The following is a 17,624-nucleotide window of genomic DNA, read 5'->3' as shown; positions in this document are numbered from 1 at the left end:
TCTATCTATCTATCTATCTATCTATCTATCGTGGTTGTGATGCCATCGTCGACGCTCCATCGTCAGTATTCCAGCGTCGTCATTCGTTTCTCGTGATGCCATCGTCGACACGCCTTTTAACGCCAACGCAGTGCCCCAAGTTACGCAGTAGCTAGGATCACTGATTATATGGTTTTGGTCGAGATGCCATCGTGGTCGTTGAATTATCGTCATGTCGTCGTTGTCACGCTATTGTCGTCGTGCCGTCTTCGTACATCCGTTGTCGTATACCGTCGTCGTGATGCCACCGTGGCTGTTCCAACGTTGGAAACCCAGGTTTGTCATCGGATGCTCGTCATTCCGTCGTCGTCACGGCATCGTCGTCATACGGTTGCCATCGTGCCCTCGTCGTTATGCCATTGTCATACAGTTGCCAAGCCACAGTCGTCATTCCGTCGTCGTCATACAGTCGTCGTCATGCATTCGTCGTCGCATCATCGCCGTGATGCCTTCGTAGTCGTTCCATCATGGTTATTCTAGCTTCGTCAATACGACCCTCGTCGTGGCATCGCACGTCACTGTCGTCACAAAGTCAATCGTCGTCAAACCATTGTCGTAAGGCCATCGTCTTATCATCATCACTTCAGACACGTGATTCCTTGCTCATCATTCCATCGTTGTCACTTCGCGATCGTCATACAGTCATTGTCATGCAGCCATGTTCGCGGGCGACCTTCGCAAGCCAGTGTCAAAGTAGGCCCGTACCAGAGACAGTGTACGTTGCAAAAGACCGAAGCAACAGAACTCAAATAATGGCCTCTACAGATTCTACATAAACGCGTCCTCAGCAATACGGCGTGGTCACTAGATTGCTACAATGCTAATCGTATTACCGCCGACAGCCATCGTGAGCAGGATTCTGCCACGTGTTTCCGTAATAAGTCGATTGCAAAACGGCTCTTCTTTCAACTAAATTTACAGACTGGCGGGGCCTAGGCTTCTGTAATGAAATTCGAAATTTTACAGGCTTTGATTGTTTAGCGGCGCTTGAGTTTAAGCGAAATGCCCGTTTCCAGCTTGTACCAAATGCTGGTGCTCTTGGAATGGCATGTGTTCTCGCCGCTACCCACTGCATACTTACCTGGTGTCGGGCTCTCCGGTGATCAGGGAGGCCGGGGTCCCGTGCCGAGGCCTACCATTGCACGACGGCAGGTTGAAGCACGCCACTATCCCAAACCGGGATAGGTGGGGCATGTAATTTTTGGTAGTGGGGCGTGGCGTTCGCGCCAGCCCCAGTATGAGTTCCAAAAAAAGAACGATAGCGCTGGAAACGCCGCGGTTGCTTAAGGCTGATCCACACGACGGACCAAGTCCGCGGGCCGCTCGGTCACGTGATGCGACGTCACGGCCCGCCGCGGTCCGATCCGGCGCAGAACGCATCCACACGGCGGACCGCCATAGCAGACGGCAGAGCAGACCAACCAGCTACACTCTCGGCCAGAGTGTTATCATGGTTATCATTCCGGCTCGAGTCCCACAAAGCCGGGAACTGCTCAACGAGGGATACAAAATAAAAGACCTCCTTGCCACTCCAAGAGGACATGGTGTTTAAAAAATATATCTGCTGCACGCACGCGTAGGCGGAACGGCGGACATGAAACGACTGGCTTGACTGGCTATCGCTGAGCCGAAAACTAGATTGGATTTGGCTGAAGACACTGTGTTGCCGGACAACATTCGTTGGCTAAGCCAAAATCGCTCCGGTTTGCATGCGGCCCGCCGCCAAAACGGAAGTGGGAAAAGCCTCGGCGATTTGTTGGACCGCGAGGGCCGCGGTCTTGCGCGGGCCAACGGCGGTACGCACGAACTGGTGACTTCCTATCACGTGATGCGCGGACCGCGGTCCAAAAGAGCAATTTGGTCCGTCGTGTGGATCGGCCTTTAGTGGCTATGGTGTTCGGCTGCTAAGCACGAGGTGACGGCATCGAATCCCGGCCACGGCAGTCGCATTTCCATGGGGGCGGAATTCGAAAACACCCGTGGTACTTATATTTAGGTGCACGTTAAAGAACTTAGGTGCTCCGGTACCCCAAAAGAACTTAGGTACCCCAAAATTTAATTTTAATTTCTAAAGGGCACACTAAGAGGCTGGGGTCCGCGTTCTCGGCGCAGATGCTGAAGCGACGCAGCTTCCACGTACGTCGGTTTCCCGTTTGTCCAGACGCGAAAAGCGAGCAACCGTAAAATTTTCAGATCACTTCCACTATGGAAGACCAGCGAAGCTGTTGGTTTTGTTTAATTACATTAAAGCGAAGCTTTCCATGTCTCACTGATACGTCCGTGAGCACCGAACACGCGCTGCAGGGAAGCCAACTTGCACATCTGCGTAGAATACTACAGATTACATTCGCACTACCGAGCCAGCGTCGACTGGCCCGTCGGTCAGTGCGTGATAACGGCGCGAAGCCACGAGCTCAGCAAGAGTAGCGCATGCGCACAAAGGTCACAGGAAGCGCAAGTGCCGTCTGCAAGGCATGACACCACGACCCCTGTCGCGATTAACTGAGCTTCCCTGCTTATCGGAGTCAAGTGCACGGGAACACGAGCTCATATGATGTGGGAAAAACAAGCCCCTTTCTCAAAGAATGATGGTTGAACGCCACGCTACCCAGACGAAGCGTATATATCTGCATTGCATTACGCGCGTCACGCAATGCATTCCAGGCCATCACCATGAGTAGGCCGCTGGTGCAGCACACGGCAGAAGAGGAGGCTGCCGTACGCGAAAGCAAGTGTAGAGTCGTCCGTGAAAGTGCGAGTGTGTACGTGTAATCAACGGCTACATGATCTAGAATAAAGGCTATACAACTTAACGGAATGTGTCTTCATTCAATTTCAACGTTCAAAGGATACTGTCCAAAACAGGCAATCAAATCACATATTTTTATTATTTATTTATTTATTAAATTATTATTATTATTATTATTATTATTATTATTATTATTATTATTATTATTATTATTATTAGCAACTTCTTCCTTGTTCTTCTTCATTCTTCTTGATGCACGAGTTTCTGTAGGTGACATAGCTGCCTACACATGCTCTCCTAAAAAATCTGCGTAAAAAGCTGCGTAAATCATCTCATCTAGTCAGTCCACATTGCGGCACTTCTAAGCTCTTTCTCTCTTATATCCTTTGTCCCTAGAACACAGCCGCAGCAGTAAGGGGCATCAGCTGTAGAATGCTTAAGGCGCCCTATTAACAAGTGCAATAAGAAGTAAACAAGCGCCCGCAGCACTTGTTTACTGGTGTCACGAGAATACGTGAACGTATATCGAAGACTAGGGAGCGCTTTCTTTTCGCTCCTTGCGTGTTTCCTTAAAGGAGGCCGATTTCGCGGTACACCGATTCTACTCGACGTCTATCTTCCATGTCTATTTGTCACTGTGTTTCAGCTGCATGTCTCGGCAAGTTTTATGAGAGACCGCGGTATGAGCACACAGCTAAAGCTCGATACCACGAGGTTTTACTTTGAAATTAGCCTAGCATGTACATTACAACCCCGGCACGGCTTTCACAATAAAGTTATATGGTTCTGGCGACCAAGTCGCCCAGGAAGTCATTGCTTTTCATACAATTCAAGTAGACGTTGAATCGCCTTCCAACGTTGTTTTCGTTTATTGCATCTCCTGTATTGTCCCGCCCCTCCGAGAATAGGTTTTCGAGAGTGTCGTGTATGGAGGAGAACTATTCTGAACCTCCTGACTGGATGAACGTATTTTATACGAAGACTGTACACTAAAAAAAATGTAATAATCCGTGCCAGCAGCAAAGAGGCCGACACTTTTTTTGTATTTTGGGTGCACATAGGTACGACTAACGTCTTTAGTGAGTTTTTAGAAACAGTTGGCGCTTGCGACACCTCGGACAGCCTTGAGCCCGCACGCACGCACCGGTTTCCTATCGGCCACAGACTTGCCGCTATCCTTGGCGTGCGTCTGGTCGCGCACCAACAAGTTCAGCGAGGGCAGCTAACACCGTCAGACGCAGGTTGCACGCGACTTGGGGATCGGCCCACATTCCCCTGTCGTTTTCTCGTAGTAGCGCTGCACACCAGCGCAGGGTGCAGATGGGCGGTCGACTATATTCCATTTTCCTTCTTTGGTAATTTTGAATCTATCTATCTATCTATCTATCTATCTGTCTGTCTGTCTGTCTGTCTGTCTGTCTGTCTGTCTGTCTGTCTGTCTGTCTGTCTGTCTGTCTGTCTGTCTGTCTGTCTGTCTGTCTGTCTGTCTGTCTGTCTGTCTGTCTGTCTGTCTGTCTGTCTGTCTGTCTGTCTGTCTGTCTGTCTGTCTGTCTGTCTGTCTGTCTGTCTGTCTGTCTGTCTGTCTGTCTGTCTGTCTGTCTGTCTGTCTGTCTGTCTGTCTGTCTGTCTGTCTGTCTGTCTGTCTGTCTGTCTGTCTGTCTGTCTGTCTGTCTGTCTGTCTGTCTGTCTGTCTGTCTGTCTGTCTGTCTGTCTGTCTGTCTGTCTGTCTGTCTGTCTGTCTGTCTGTCTGTCTGTCTGTCTGTCTGTCTGTCTGTCTGTCTGTCTGTCTGTCTGTCTGTCTGTCGAAGGGGCAAGGCTGAACGCTCTTGTATTTTGTCGCACGCGTATAAATCAAAAGAACCAAAAATGAGGCTTTCTTCTGTCTCCCCTACGAGGCATGTCGACTTTTCAGTGGGGTCTGCCCTGAGCTTCGCTTCCTGGCGAATCGGGTCACCCTGGGCCACAATTACTTCAGGTTGCGAGTGCCACTCTTAGCACCCGCTGCCTCCCGAGGTCACCGCCGCGCGTTCTGTACACGGCCAAGACTCTGGTGACTGTACCGATCGTCGAGCGGGGTTTTTTATCTTTTCTGATGCGGCGTTTATTGTACAAAGAAGAGGTACGATTGCGACATTGAAGCCGGATCGTTATGGCATATTGAGCATTCATCTTAGGACGAATGCTGAACATACTATTACATTACGAGGTGTTTGAACCTAAATTCTGTTACGCAATTCACCGGTGTTCCACCCAAAGCTTTGTGTCGCAGCGAGTAATTCCTTCGGAGATAATTAGTGGAACACGGATGCACTTATCCACAATTTTGCGGACGGATTTATCAAAATTCGTTCGAGTATCTGTATCTCTACTCGATGGGCGCTCCTTGAGCAGATTGTTGGTTTGCAGTTCGCAATTGTATTGTGTTCCCTGCACGCAATCACTAGAACGTTAGAAACCGATTTCTGTATCAGTACCCAGGTAAACACTGATTGGTGCGTAATCCTCTGACGTCTGGCGGCATCGATAATATGTGATTGAAAAGAAGGAAATAGGAATGTTGCTTTACCGCTAACGCACAATTTTTAAGAAGTACTTGAACTATTGGCAAAACATTTCGCGCAAATTAAGCTGTGTGGTTTAACGCCCCTGCAAGACGTCGTAGTGGAGCACTCCGAACGATTTCGTATGCCTAGGCTTCTAATAAAGTGCAGGCAAAGCACGGCACACGGACGCGTGTGGGTTTTTTGCCCTCTTTCTTCTTTGTTTTTTTTTTTTTTTCATTTCGCCTCTATCTAGATACACCCGGGAATCGAACCGGCTGGATTGTACTCGGCAGCAGTACGTCATAGCCACTGAACCATACCGTGAGGCGGGTCACAAACAAGTTGTGGGTTGAAACACGATAAGTTTAATAAATATTCACGCGTCTAACCGCTCCACAGAACAAAAAAGGGGGGGGGGGGGCACCACAGACAGTTTTAGAGGAGTACAATCCCGTCCAACGTTCGAAGCAACGTCCTTATTGCTACTGGGGAACAGCAACCACTTGCGTAACCGCAGTCTGGCCGTCCAAGAGCTCCACCCGAGATTAACTCCACGGAGCTCCTTCATGCAATAAAGTTTATTCTCTCTCTCGCGGCTTGCTCTGCGGCCTCGTAGCGTTTTCTCGCCACAGGCCCGGAGCCTCGCCGCCGTAGTCCATCGCGTTGCCGACTCGAACGAGGTCGTCTAGTGCTCCTCGCTCCGTCCTGCTGGTGACGCAGGCGCACGCCACCGTAAACGTCTCGTTCCTGAACAACGCTGGTCCATCGCCCTCGACGTAAACTACCTGAAGACTCTCCCGTATCTGAAAAACACGTGCAGTCAAGAAACGTGTGATAGCATTGACGATGACAGCGAATCGACGGGCTTTTAGTTTTTTTTTCTTAAATTGAAACAATTCGAACGACACGAGCGCGAATTCATCAATACTAACATCGGCGATTATTTACACGTTTCCTTAAATTTTAAGCTTTGTTTATGGATAGGTAAAGCAGTGTCTACAGACTCGACCAACAGCCATTGTGGCTGGCTGTTCGAGTTTAGCACGACAGTACTTAAGTGCGTTCAAATGGCTTCCTCTGCAGTTCCTTCCACTGTCCTATAGAAGCACTAACTCATGCTAATTCGCACTATCATGGCAGCTTGCTCACGCTATTGGTAATGGTAACAAGCATAAATTGCATACTGTGGTAGTAGCGCCTACTGCAGTAGCGTTTCGGGCATCTGGTCCTTTGTTCTGTTCCTCGTTCACAGAAGGGGAACACACAAGCACCCGTAAGCTTAGATTTACGCTAACGTTGGAGACGCTGAGGCGGTTAAAATTAAGGCGGTGCTTTCGAACGTTGCCACAGGTTGATCCTTGGTGAAAGAGCTATCTTTGACCTTAAAGCTGGCAGCACCACGATACACCGTCTGTAATAATCTAGATGTTAATGGAAAGTTTGAAATCAATACCCGACCAGGCAGTAATTCGATCAACGAACCATGCGAGCCAATCAGTGAACGCACTTGCTGAACATGGCACAGCAAATTCCTTTCGTCATCTTTCAGCGAGCACAGACCGTATCCGCTGAGTCATCCTCTCATAGCAAAACAACCAGGCAGTATATTGAAATGCTCGTAACAGCTGAAGATTGGCATGAATGCTTCTGTAAACTAATCGTTCACAATAATGTAAACGATCAATACTTCAGTAACGGCGGTCACCTGTTGGATGAAGATGCATCAGGTGTATTGCTAAAAAAGGAGTTTTTCGGAACCCTGCACTTGCAGCTCCGAATAATACTCCTGCAGTGCTCGACAGACTTGCGTACCCACCGTTCGCCTAATCAAGAACTTCCCTTTAATTTCCAGCCTGAAATAGTAATGCAAGATAACAATAATTTATTTCTATCAAGATAAAGTTGATGGACGGGCTGAGAATAAAAGCGACCGCCCACTGTATCATTTTGCCATCCTCTGAACATTAGGCGCAGGGCCACGGGCAACAGAACTGACATGATGGAGCACAGTATTTCACGCGTGGCCAAAAACGAACCTATTCGCACAAGATGATATCAAATTACGCGTGCCGGCCGCCTCCTGCATCCCTCCAGTTATCAGTTGCCTTAGCAACTGATAACAGATTCTTCGTATTTCATAATTCGTTCGTGTGTGATGAAGCTGTCGGATACTGTTTACGACGATAAGGATGCTTTGACATACATTGGCACAAGGAAACTATTCCTGAAATAGTGAACAAATGCCCCATGCGAAACATTAACGCGTGTCAAAGACGCCTACCTCTTGACAGCGAAAATCGTCGAACATACTGCATTGACTGCCGGGACAGTTGCACATCACCGTCGGCACTACAGCCGGAATCCGACCGGCCTGCGTGTTCGCACTCCGCCTGAAAGGGCAGGACGCCCGGTCTTCGAGCCGGAACGACCGTGGATCCGGAGCGCACATTTGTGGCGTCCGCCTGAAAAACGAGGACACGTTAAATCTCGCGTCCGTGCCACCGCACAAAGCCAGGAGAAGGACAGTCACAGACGCAGCCGAAGCCGTGGTCGCGGACAACATCGCGGGGGTCCACTGGCGCCTTCGTACTAGCCACTGCCGACGATATTGCCCGGCTGTCGTGCCGCTGTAGCGAACGCGTATATATATATATATAACGCGTCGTCCCCGAAGCGGTGCTCGAATGAAAGGGAGAGAGCGATTGTGAGAGGAAGTCGCAACGATACGCCGAGACGATAAGGAGGCGTTAATCCAGCCTTTTGAAGGTGTCAGGTTCGCCAGACATGAGGAAATGGGTTCTTTCGAAGGCATGCTAAAGGTCACTTGTCTGGCAGATGAACGAAGATATTAGGTCATTCCAGCGACTAAGGCGGTGCGACGGTTGGGAAAATGGTTGCCGAGACGGTGATAAGGCGATGCGGAAACTACGATGTGGATGATAAGCGATGGAAACAAAGGAGGCGAAGTGGAAACTTCGGCCAAGGGCAAGGAACGGAACGGATACACTGACGGGGCACTAATACAGAGGTTAGCATGAGCGCGAATCTGACCTGCGTCTGGAATTTCTCTTTCGAGTCTGCCTTTGGATCTGCGTTTAATCTCGGTTTCATCGAAAATTGGCTTACAGCCACAATCCTTGCAATGCGCAGCAAGGTGCGTGGAGTTGTTCAGGGCCTTTAAATATGAAGAATGTTCTCTTAGCCTGTCATTTAGACAGCGCCCCGTCTGCCCAAGGTAAGCTATCCCACAGTCGAGTGGTAGCACAGGAAGCGAGCGGTTTTGTGTGTTTCTTTTCACAGGCCCTGTTCTTCTTATGGCCATTTTGCAAGGGCGCACAACCAAGAAAGCTTGAGAGGAGCTGTGAAGGCGAGGTCAACGCCATGTTTTTCCCCGATCCTTTTAGGTTGCGTGAAATCGTTTTGTCTCTGAAAATATACTTAGTTGCAAGTGAGCGTCTTTCCTGTCCACGTCTCCTTCTTCGGCAACACTTCGGCGCTCCCCTTTGCAAAACTCATGTCAAACCACCTAGCCCAACAGCTTACTATTCCATAAGAGACACCATGGTCCGCGTCGAATCGCTCTGCCTGCAAACGACTGCAATCAAGGGCGCGCCGCACTGCGTTAACGCCGTAGTACGTCAAGGTAAAGGCTCTGTAAAGGTCAGTATGTCGTTACTAGCCTTGAAAATGCTCACGGGAATGAAGGCATGTATTTGTATTTTCGCAAACACGTAGTAAACGCAAGCGCATACCGGCAGCAGACGTTAGTTGTTTTTCAAGCGCTCCTGTATTTAACAAATTAATCCTTTGCAGTAAGAAACAATCTTTAGTGCATTTGGAAATGTAAACAAAAATAAAACAGCTGTAGAATACAACAATTTACGAAACTCGTAAGGTGCAGGGGTGAGCACGTTCGTCTGGAGCCTCGAGCAGCGTACGGCGGAGCAAATGAACTGAAATTTAGCGTAGCTGTTTGACTAAGGACAAAGTGATTGTGCCTGAACGGGTTCCACGTTTTTCCGCTTGCGTTTGGAGTTGTTTCTTCGTAAATCGGTACCTCCCTTAAAATTTGTTTCTTCCTTGAGCAGAGCTCGGCTCGATCGCTATTGGCTTCGAGCTCCACCACTGGAAAAGCTGGCGCCACCGTCGGCGTGACGCGGCATGAGGGATCACGTGACCGTCGGCTGCTTCGGAAGCGTCGAAGTGAGCTGAAAACGAAAGGTAAAGTCGCACCTGCGCCGCAGTTCTGATTAAGTTTTGCGGCTTTACTGCCCTGGGTGTCTGCTTGACAACATTTGAAACTACTATAATAGGTAGTGGCTGTCCTTGGAGGCGTGCAGCATGGTAGGCTACTGCTTGGTGCCGCAGTGCCGGACGTACGCAACAGATCCCGGTGTCAGCCTTATTCACACGTACCCGCAGGGCAAGGAGCTGCGTGAAGTTTGGCTGGCGAAATTTAGAACCGGCAGACAGCCATCGGCTACAGCTCGCGCATGCAGCAAGCACACACGTGAGGAAGATTTCTGCTACGGCGCCGGGACCGTGCGATGTTCGGTGATATAGCAGAAACCGCGCACTGACACGCTCGCCCGCGCCCGCTACACGGCTAATGTCAGGACGGTTTGGTCTATGAACTTGTTGATGCTAGATACTGGCAAGTTCTCTGGAACGGAAAGGGAGCGGTAAAACGCATATTAAAGAAAGGCATGGCATGTGGTCATGTTTGTGTTATGAATTAATGCACTCGATTGCAAAAAAGAAGAAGGAAATCGCACGCTGAGAAGACCGATAAACATACAGTGCGACGCAACTTGAGAAATAATAATGAAATGTCCAAGAATTTGGAAGACAAAAAAAGATTGAATCGTCGCGACGACACATCACAATCGCCGTAGGCGTCGAAGTCTCTATAACGAAATAATTTTTTAACAGTTTTGATCGCGTCCCCGCAACAATGGTTGCTAGTGTTCTGGGAAATGCTCATATGCTGCGGCCTAAAGCTCACGGCCTAGTGCTAAAATGCGCTCAAAGCGATAGCAAACCACTGCGCGCGGACATGCATGCAGATGCGCAGTTGCTCGCCGTGAACCCGTGCGATGGCTGCACGCATTGAGGCTTCGTTCTGTTATGCACCATTTGGTTATACAGACCACCCACTATAATAACATATTTCACATAGTTCGCGCTCAGCGATTGCCGGCCTTTCACGAAAGAAGCCGGTTCGGGAGACTCCATCGCGACGACCGCGCGTTCACTGTACGTATTCGGTAAAGAGATAGCGTCTGTAAACGATTCTGTGCTTTCAGTTTGCCTAACATTATTACATCGACAGTCAAAAACTTCCCTCGTTTTGAGAGTACCTACATAAATGTCCACGAGGGCTGCCGCGTGGTGTTTTTATTGAGCGCCGTAAGCGAAACCTACGGGGAGCGCGCCGCGTGATCCCTCATACTACGCAAGGGAGGCGCTCTTGACAGATGGCGACTGCGTAACTCCTCGCCGCCAATACACAAGTGGGATCACCTCTGTATGCGATTCATTGTCCTGTAAATGTAGTACGAGCTTCGTAACTGGTTCCAGTGCCTCAGGTCGTTACGCCTGTCTTGAAGGAAGGACGGAAGGAAAACTTTATTTGGTCCTGCAAGTAGTGATAATTAATCACTAAGCGGGCCACTCCCACGTCGGGACCGGAAGGCCAAGCCTCACGGCCACATCGTGAGCCTGCTGGACAGCCCAGAATTGTTCATCCAGGTCCGGGCTGCGAAGTGCAGCCTCCCACCTGGACGCATCCTTGATCGCCGAGTCTTCAATTCTTTCGCAAGGCCTGTCTTGAAGTACATTTTAAATATACGTTAACAGTGAACACTCGCTACGGCACGGTTTGAGCACTGCTGCACGCTGCACATGCGATTACTATTCCCTTTTTTCCTCATCAGGGAGTCCATGCATACTGCAGACCGAACCGCCGAACTGCGTCGCAGATTTCTATCACCGGGTGACTGCTTCGGAGGAGGGCCCCGTGGCGCCGCCTGCGTAGCTGGAGGGACCGAATAGTAAGAGCTAAGGGTTTCGCAATCAGCGACCGTTCTTAGCTCTTAATCTTGGGCTGCGGAACTATTCTTGAAAGAGCTGTAACTAACCAAATATTCTTAGTACAGTTAATTGCAGAGTTACTTTCACACATGCTTTTCTTGCTATTTTTTGACAGAGCTGTGGATGTTCAGTTGTTATTGTAAAGTAATTGGCGGAATAAATGTTTAAAAAAATCTGCTTGAAATGGTTGGTTCTAGTCGGTTAAACAACACAAACATCTTTAGTTTGTTCTGATAAATTCGGGAATGGCGTAAGACTCGACAAACGTTGGAGCTCCTGCAGTCAATACTTCTTGATGCAGGCGTAGGAACACGCCAATATATTTCGCCCGAATAGTTTCCTGCAATAATCAATAGACGGAACTCCGGCACTGCGATCATTCAGCAACCGAGGGAATGAAGAATACGGATTTTCCTTATCTCCGAACTTGTGGCTTCTTTTATTACGCATTCTCTGCCTTGGCTGCCTTAAATTTCAAAGCAATCTATACTTATTTGATATTCAGAAGGCAATAAGAATCTGCGAATACGCATAATCGGGTCTAATTAAAGTAGTTCTGCTTTTCAGTGCGTCCACGACGTAATGGTTTCAATACAAGGCTTCTGTGCTAGACATCCTGCGTTCGAATTCTGCCGAAGGACCACGTTACAAACGCTTTTGAATTACTTAACAACGCAGTGCTTTCTCTAAAATGGTCAGTTTGCAAAGTCGCGAAGCCGTTTAAAGCCAAGAGGACGAGCTTTAGACAAATCCGTGTACTACAGCCAAATAATTCCCGTGATGGCTGAACCACCTTCTTTGCAGCTTCCGTAGAGACTACGCCACAGTTCCGTCTAGTAATTAGTGCGGACGAACACTCTACGATCCCGCCTGTGACTTACGCGGAAGCAAATTTAGCTTTAAGGGGGAGGGAGGCGTTTCAATCATGGTGGCAACACGCTTTGCATATGTCAGAACACCGAAAGCAAAGCGAGCAAGACGGCAGCAGACCACGCGCGGCCCATACACCTTCTTGCGGCGTCCGGCGCTCCCCGAGACTACGGCCAATGGTCGAGCAGCGTTGTCGGCATTAAGAAAAAAAGAATGTCTATAGTAGGCTTGCCAAGAGGGTTGGTGACGCGGCCTAGAAGTTTTCATACCGGATCGCTGTGCCGTCATGCATTGTGACAGCGTCTACCAGTGTTTGGTATATTTGTTCGTTCATAAAGAAGCGCTACATTGTTCTTTAAAGAAGCCAAAGACTGGAATTATCCATTTTCAAAACTTTTTGCAGCGGCAGAACTGGGCAGACACGAGAAAATAAGTTGAAAGTCTTGACGTTACACTGACATGTCTGCAATGACGGCTGGGTGGATCAACTTAAAGAAAAACAAATAAGCTTCACATTTAGCTTTACCGGTAATCAACGTTTCCTGGCCGAATGTACGAAAACAATGTTTTTAAACATCATTTATGAATATAAATGATTGCATGATCCCCTTTCGTGTCACTTTGCTGGGCAACTGGGTCTAAGGAATTTCCAGGAAGGTGAATATGCAGGATACACCGTTTGCCGACGCACAATAAGTCAAGCACTAGCCCGCCTATTGTTGTGTAAGTACACAACGCTTCAGTGAAGGAAAAATGGTTTTGGGCTCGGAAAGTGTCCCCGATCTTGCTCAGAAGAAGAAGTTTCCTCGTCTGTTCATTAACGAAAACCTGACGCGGATGAAACGGCAGCTCTTCTGGTTGGCCCGCTCCAAAGGAAAGAAAAATGTATATAAGCTCCTGTGGACGGGAAACGGAAAGGTTCTGGCGAGGAAATCCGATGGAGCTCATTTCATTCGGGTTTAAGAATTCTCGGGTTTGTATAAGATTGCCTAGACATGGCTGACATAGAGAGTGTCAAATGCACTGACTTAGCAGATGTAAAAAGTTTTCTTTTTTTCTGATGCCGCCACCAGCAGCACCAGCACGTGTGAACATTTGCAGCCTTCGCAAACAATGGAATCAGTTTTACCCCATCATTTCATCATCCCGGCTAACGTTCCATGCTTTCGTACGTACTGAATTAACATTTCTTCCGAGAGCATTCCACAGTATTCATTGCAGAATTTCGAAGGCTTTTCGTACGCGCGTCTAAGCATTAAGGGTTCTTCATTCAATGAACTTTTCTGATGGCCTGGCTACTTTAACCAGGCTGGTCGAAGATTAAGCCGTACGCGTCCATCAGCAACCGACAGGAAACGACATGACCACTGTCGAAGGAACTCTTCTTCCCCGCAAGGAAGAACAACTCCTCAGACAGAAACGACAGTAGCTCAGAGTAGAGCCTCATCAAAGTGGAAAGAGGGCGTGGCGACGACGACCCGCGGCACCTGCCTCGCACCGGTTACGCCATAGACAAAACGTATCCGCAGCAATTAAAGGTCGTCGAATGAACGAATGTTTGATGTTTAATGGCGCAAGGGCCAAGTGTGGCCAAAGAGCGCCATGTTCGTGGTAACGATTTCGCAGTGTAATTATGAGTTTTGTGAAGTTGGTATGTCGTGGCTGTAAAGGTGCCTTAAAATAGTCGCTCTAAAGTGCGTAAAATCTGCATAGTAAGATTATGGCGATGACGTATGACGTGTACTATGACCATTGATATGCATTTCAAAGGAATGATACGATGTGTAAAATATATGAGGCTATAAGATGTAACGTAGATTGGAGACGGTGTGTTACAAGATAGACGTTTCTCTTTAATGGCGCGGCCGAAGAAGAGCGTGCAGCTTACGCACTTGATTGTGTTTCATGGCGCCGACCTTTGCACGCACCGTCCTGCGGTGCGGGAGCCCCACATCTTTGTGTCAATATGCTAGAGCACTACTTGCTCCTTGGAGCCTTTGAAACACAAGGGCCTGGAGGCATGTGCTATGCAAAGCAATTAGCGCAGCGGTATTCTCTGGAGCGACGATGCTCTACGAATTTAATGGGCTTATAGCATGTAGAACCACATCACTTAAGAAGTTGAGGACTGTCTTGGTGTTAAAAAGTGGTTCCTTACGAAGAAACATAGCCGGGTGTAGAGGGATGTAATAACGGTATGCAAGCGAAAAATGTTTCTCTCTCCGTTTCGGCTTCCCGACACTCCAGGAGCACGTGGAGGACGGTCAACCTCTCACCACATCTGCCACAGGTTGGAAGTTCATTTCCAGTAAGGAGAAAATTATGGGTCCCAAATGTGTGTCCTATATTGAGACGACAGAATAGGAATCTGTTCGCCGTGATTTTGTTGCGGAGGGTCAAGAACCTAACTGTGGCTTTATCACATTCGGTTTGTTTTTTATTTCTGCATGCCACATACGTTGCCAATGGTTTTGCAGTTTCTTTCGTATGTAAGGTTTCATATTTGTGAGAGGCACCGAAGCAGAAGTATTAACAGCAGGGGATGCAATTGACGTGGCCGTCTGGTCTGCCAGAACGTTACCTTCGATTCCCCAATGGCCAGGTACCCAACATATAATGATATGCTGGTTAGATAGATAAGCTTTGCACAGGTCGGAATAGACCTCAGTAAGTACGGGATTTTTATGGTTGCAGAGTGACATTAAGGCCTTCACCACACTTAGGGAGTCTATATATAACGGTTTTTGGAGTTTTGATCATTTTTTCAAATACCTTACAAAGGAAAGTTGTGAGGGCTATCGGGCGGTAACTTGCCACTGAGGAAGGGTGCCTTGTTTGAAAACAGGGACCACAATGGCTTCTTTCCATGCAGTTGCAAGGTATCCTACAGCCCAAATGGTGTTGACAATTGTGAGTAGTGTAACTTGGGTGTCATTGTGTAAATCTTTGGTCATTTCATACATGATTCTGTCAGATACCGGTGCAGAGCTATTGCATGCGCTCAAGGCAGCTCTCAACTCGGCAATACTAAAAGGACAGTTGTACGGTTCATTCTGTCGATATTTTCTTATGAGTGGCTTACATTCTTCTATTTGTTTATATTTGAGAAAGGATTGGCAAAGATGGTTTGAACTTGACACGCTCTCAAAGTGCTCCCCAAGTGAGTCTGCCTGATCTTGCAGTGTATCGCCCTGTGTATTTACCAAAGGGAGTGAATATGTTTGTCGCCCTCTCATCCTATAAACCCCGTTCCAGACTTTGGCCTAATCTGTAAAAGAGTTGATACTCGATAAAAACTTCTGCCAACTTTCTCTTCTGGCCTGTCGGCGGGTTCTCCTGCCTTGGGACTTTACTTTCTTAAAGTTGATAAGATCCTCTGCAGTGGGAGAAGCGCGTAGAGACCCCCACGCTTTGTTGAGTTTCTTACGAGGGATCCTACATTAGTCGTTCCACCACGGGACACGCCGTCTGCATGCCAAGCCACTTACTTCAGATATGCATTGAGATGCGGCATCTATAATGAAGGCTGTAAAATACTGCCCAGCAGCATCAATTCCTGAAGAAGACATGTCATCCCATGAGAGACTAGTGAGAGTTTGGAAATTATCCCACTCGGCTGTATCAATCTTCCACTTAGGGGCCGGGTCTGTGGTGGATATTCGTTTTCTTTAGATGTTCTTAGCAGTATGGGGAAGTGGTCGTTCCCGTAAGGATTGTTGGTAACTTCCCATTGAAGTTCAGGCAATATAGATGGGGAGACTATGCAGAGATCAATTGAAGAACAGGTTCTGTTTACAAGACAGTAATATGCAGGTTCCTTCTTATTCAGAAGGCACACAGTAGGAAAGAAAAGGAACTGTTCAACAAGACGACCTCGCGCATCTATACGAGGGTCGCCCCACAAGCAGCTGTGCGCATTGAAATCGTCAAGAACAACATAACGTTCTGGCAATTCATCTATGAAGGACTGAAATTCATGTTTGTTTAATTTGTAATGTGGGAGTATGTAAAGCGAGCAAATGGTAATGAGTTTGTTCAGGTGGACAACTCGAACCACCACTGCTTCCAGGGGCGTTTGTAGCTGTAAACGTTGACACGCTATACTTTTATGAATAAGAATGGCAACACCACCCGATGATGCGACAGCATCATCGATATCTTTGCGAAGTGTAACATTCTTTGGGAGAAAGTTTGCGTGTTTTGATTTTAAGTGTGTTTCCTGTAAACACAGCACTTTTGGATTGTGTTGGGGGATAAGTTCCTGCACATCATCAAGGTTTCTAAAAAGACCTCTGACGCTCCATTGAATTATTTGTGTATCCATATTGCAAGTAAACAGGTGCTGTGTGTACAGAAACAGAAGTAGCAATTACAGAGGTTAGGGCGATTAGATTACAGAGCTCTTTCGAGGCCGTGTAACGGGGGTTTTGTCCTTTCTTCAGCGTTCGAGGCAGCCTCGCCACTCCTTAGGCACTTGGTGTGCCGTGAGGGTAGGTGTAGTGTCCATTGCCTCTTGTGAGGCGCCGGACACGCCCTCTTGCGAGCGAGAAGTTTTCAGAGAGAGTCCCGCCTCGGACGGCAACACCCCTGCGCCCACGAGCCCGCATGTCTATGGGGCTCCCTGTGGAATTCGGTTGCGCGGGCTGGTGCCAGCGCTGGAAGGGGCCGGGGAGGTTCAGGCAGCTTTGGCTGCGCCCACCTTCAGGGTCGATGGTCCCTTTTGCTGAGTTGGCGGAGCAGTGCTAACTGCAACCGCCGCGGGGGCAGATGGCGTAACTTCCGACTCACTGCTTGTGGGTCGGACAACCACCGCAAGCCTTTGTGTCGCTGCCCCCTGACACGTCACATCGGCAAAGGTTTTCTTGGGCAGGTATGAAACCCGCTTGCGTGCCTCCTTGAATGATATATTCTGTTTTACTTTGATCATTACAATTTCTTTTTCTTTTTTACACGATGGGCACGAACGCAAGTACGCGGCGCGCTCCCCATCACAGTTTTCACAGTGGAGAGCGTTCTCACAAGCTTCAGAGGTGTGTTCATGGGCACTGCATTTCGCACAAGCTTGGCGGCCAAAGCAGCTCTGCCAACTGTGGCCAAAACGCTGACATTTCAAACATCGGAGCGGATTTGGCACGCACGGCCTAACACGGAGCTTGGTGTACCTGGCCTCGATTGACTCGGGCAGGACACTTGAATTGAAGGTGAGTATTAGGTGTTTGCTCGCAGTGTCTTTACCATCTCCCCTCATCTTTATTGTTTTCACATTTACTAAATTCTGCTCATTGAAGCCCTCCAGGAGCTCTGCCTCTGTTAGCTGAAGCGAATCATCG

General features: G+C 48.4%; 1 long non-coding RNA gene and 1 other non-coding gene across 2 annotated transcripts; one reads left to right on the top strand and one right to left on the bottom strand.

Moving 5' to 3' along the window:
• Window positions 1–1,112: 1,112 nt before the first annotated feature.
• LOC126528689 (U1 spliceosomal RNA) lies at window positions 1,113–1,275 on the top strand. The gene has a single exon (XR_007599078.1). It is a non-coding gene; the product is annotated as a U1 spliceosomal RNA (small nuclear RNA).
• A 4,616-nt stretch (window positions 1,276–5,891) lies between these two features.
• LOC129383968 (uncharacterized) lies at window positions 5,892–8,560 on the bottom strand. Its single transcript, XR_008611739.1, has 2 exons — window positions 7,613–8,560; window positions 5,892–6,134 (listed from the first exon to the last, which is right to left on the bottom strand). It is a non-coding gene; the product is annotated as an uncharacterized lncRNA (long non-coding RNA).
• Window positions 8,561–17,624: the final 9,064 nt, after the last annotated feature.

This window comes from Dermacentor andersoni, chromosome 9 (genome assembly GCF_023375885.2).
Source record: "Dermacentor andersoni chromosome 9, qqDerAnde1_hic_scaffold, whole genome shotgun sequence".
Lineage (NCBI taxonomy): Eukaryota > Metazoa > Arthropoda > Arachnida > Ixodida > Ixodidae > Dermacentor > Dermacentor andersoni.
This window is presented reverse-complemented; position numbering and strand designations above follow the sequence as displayed.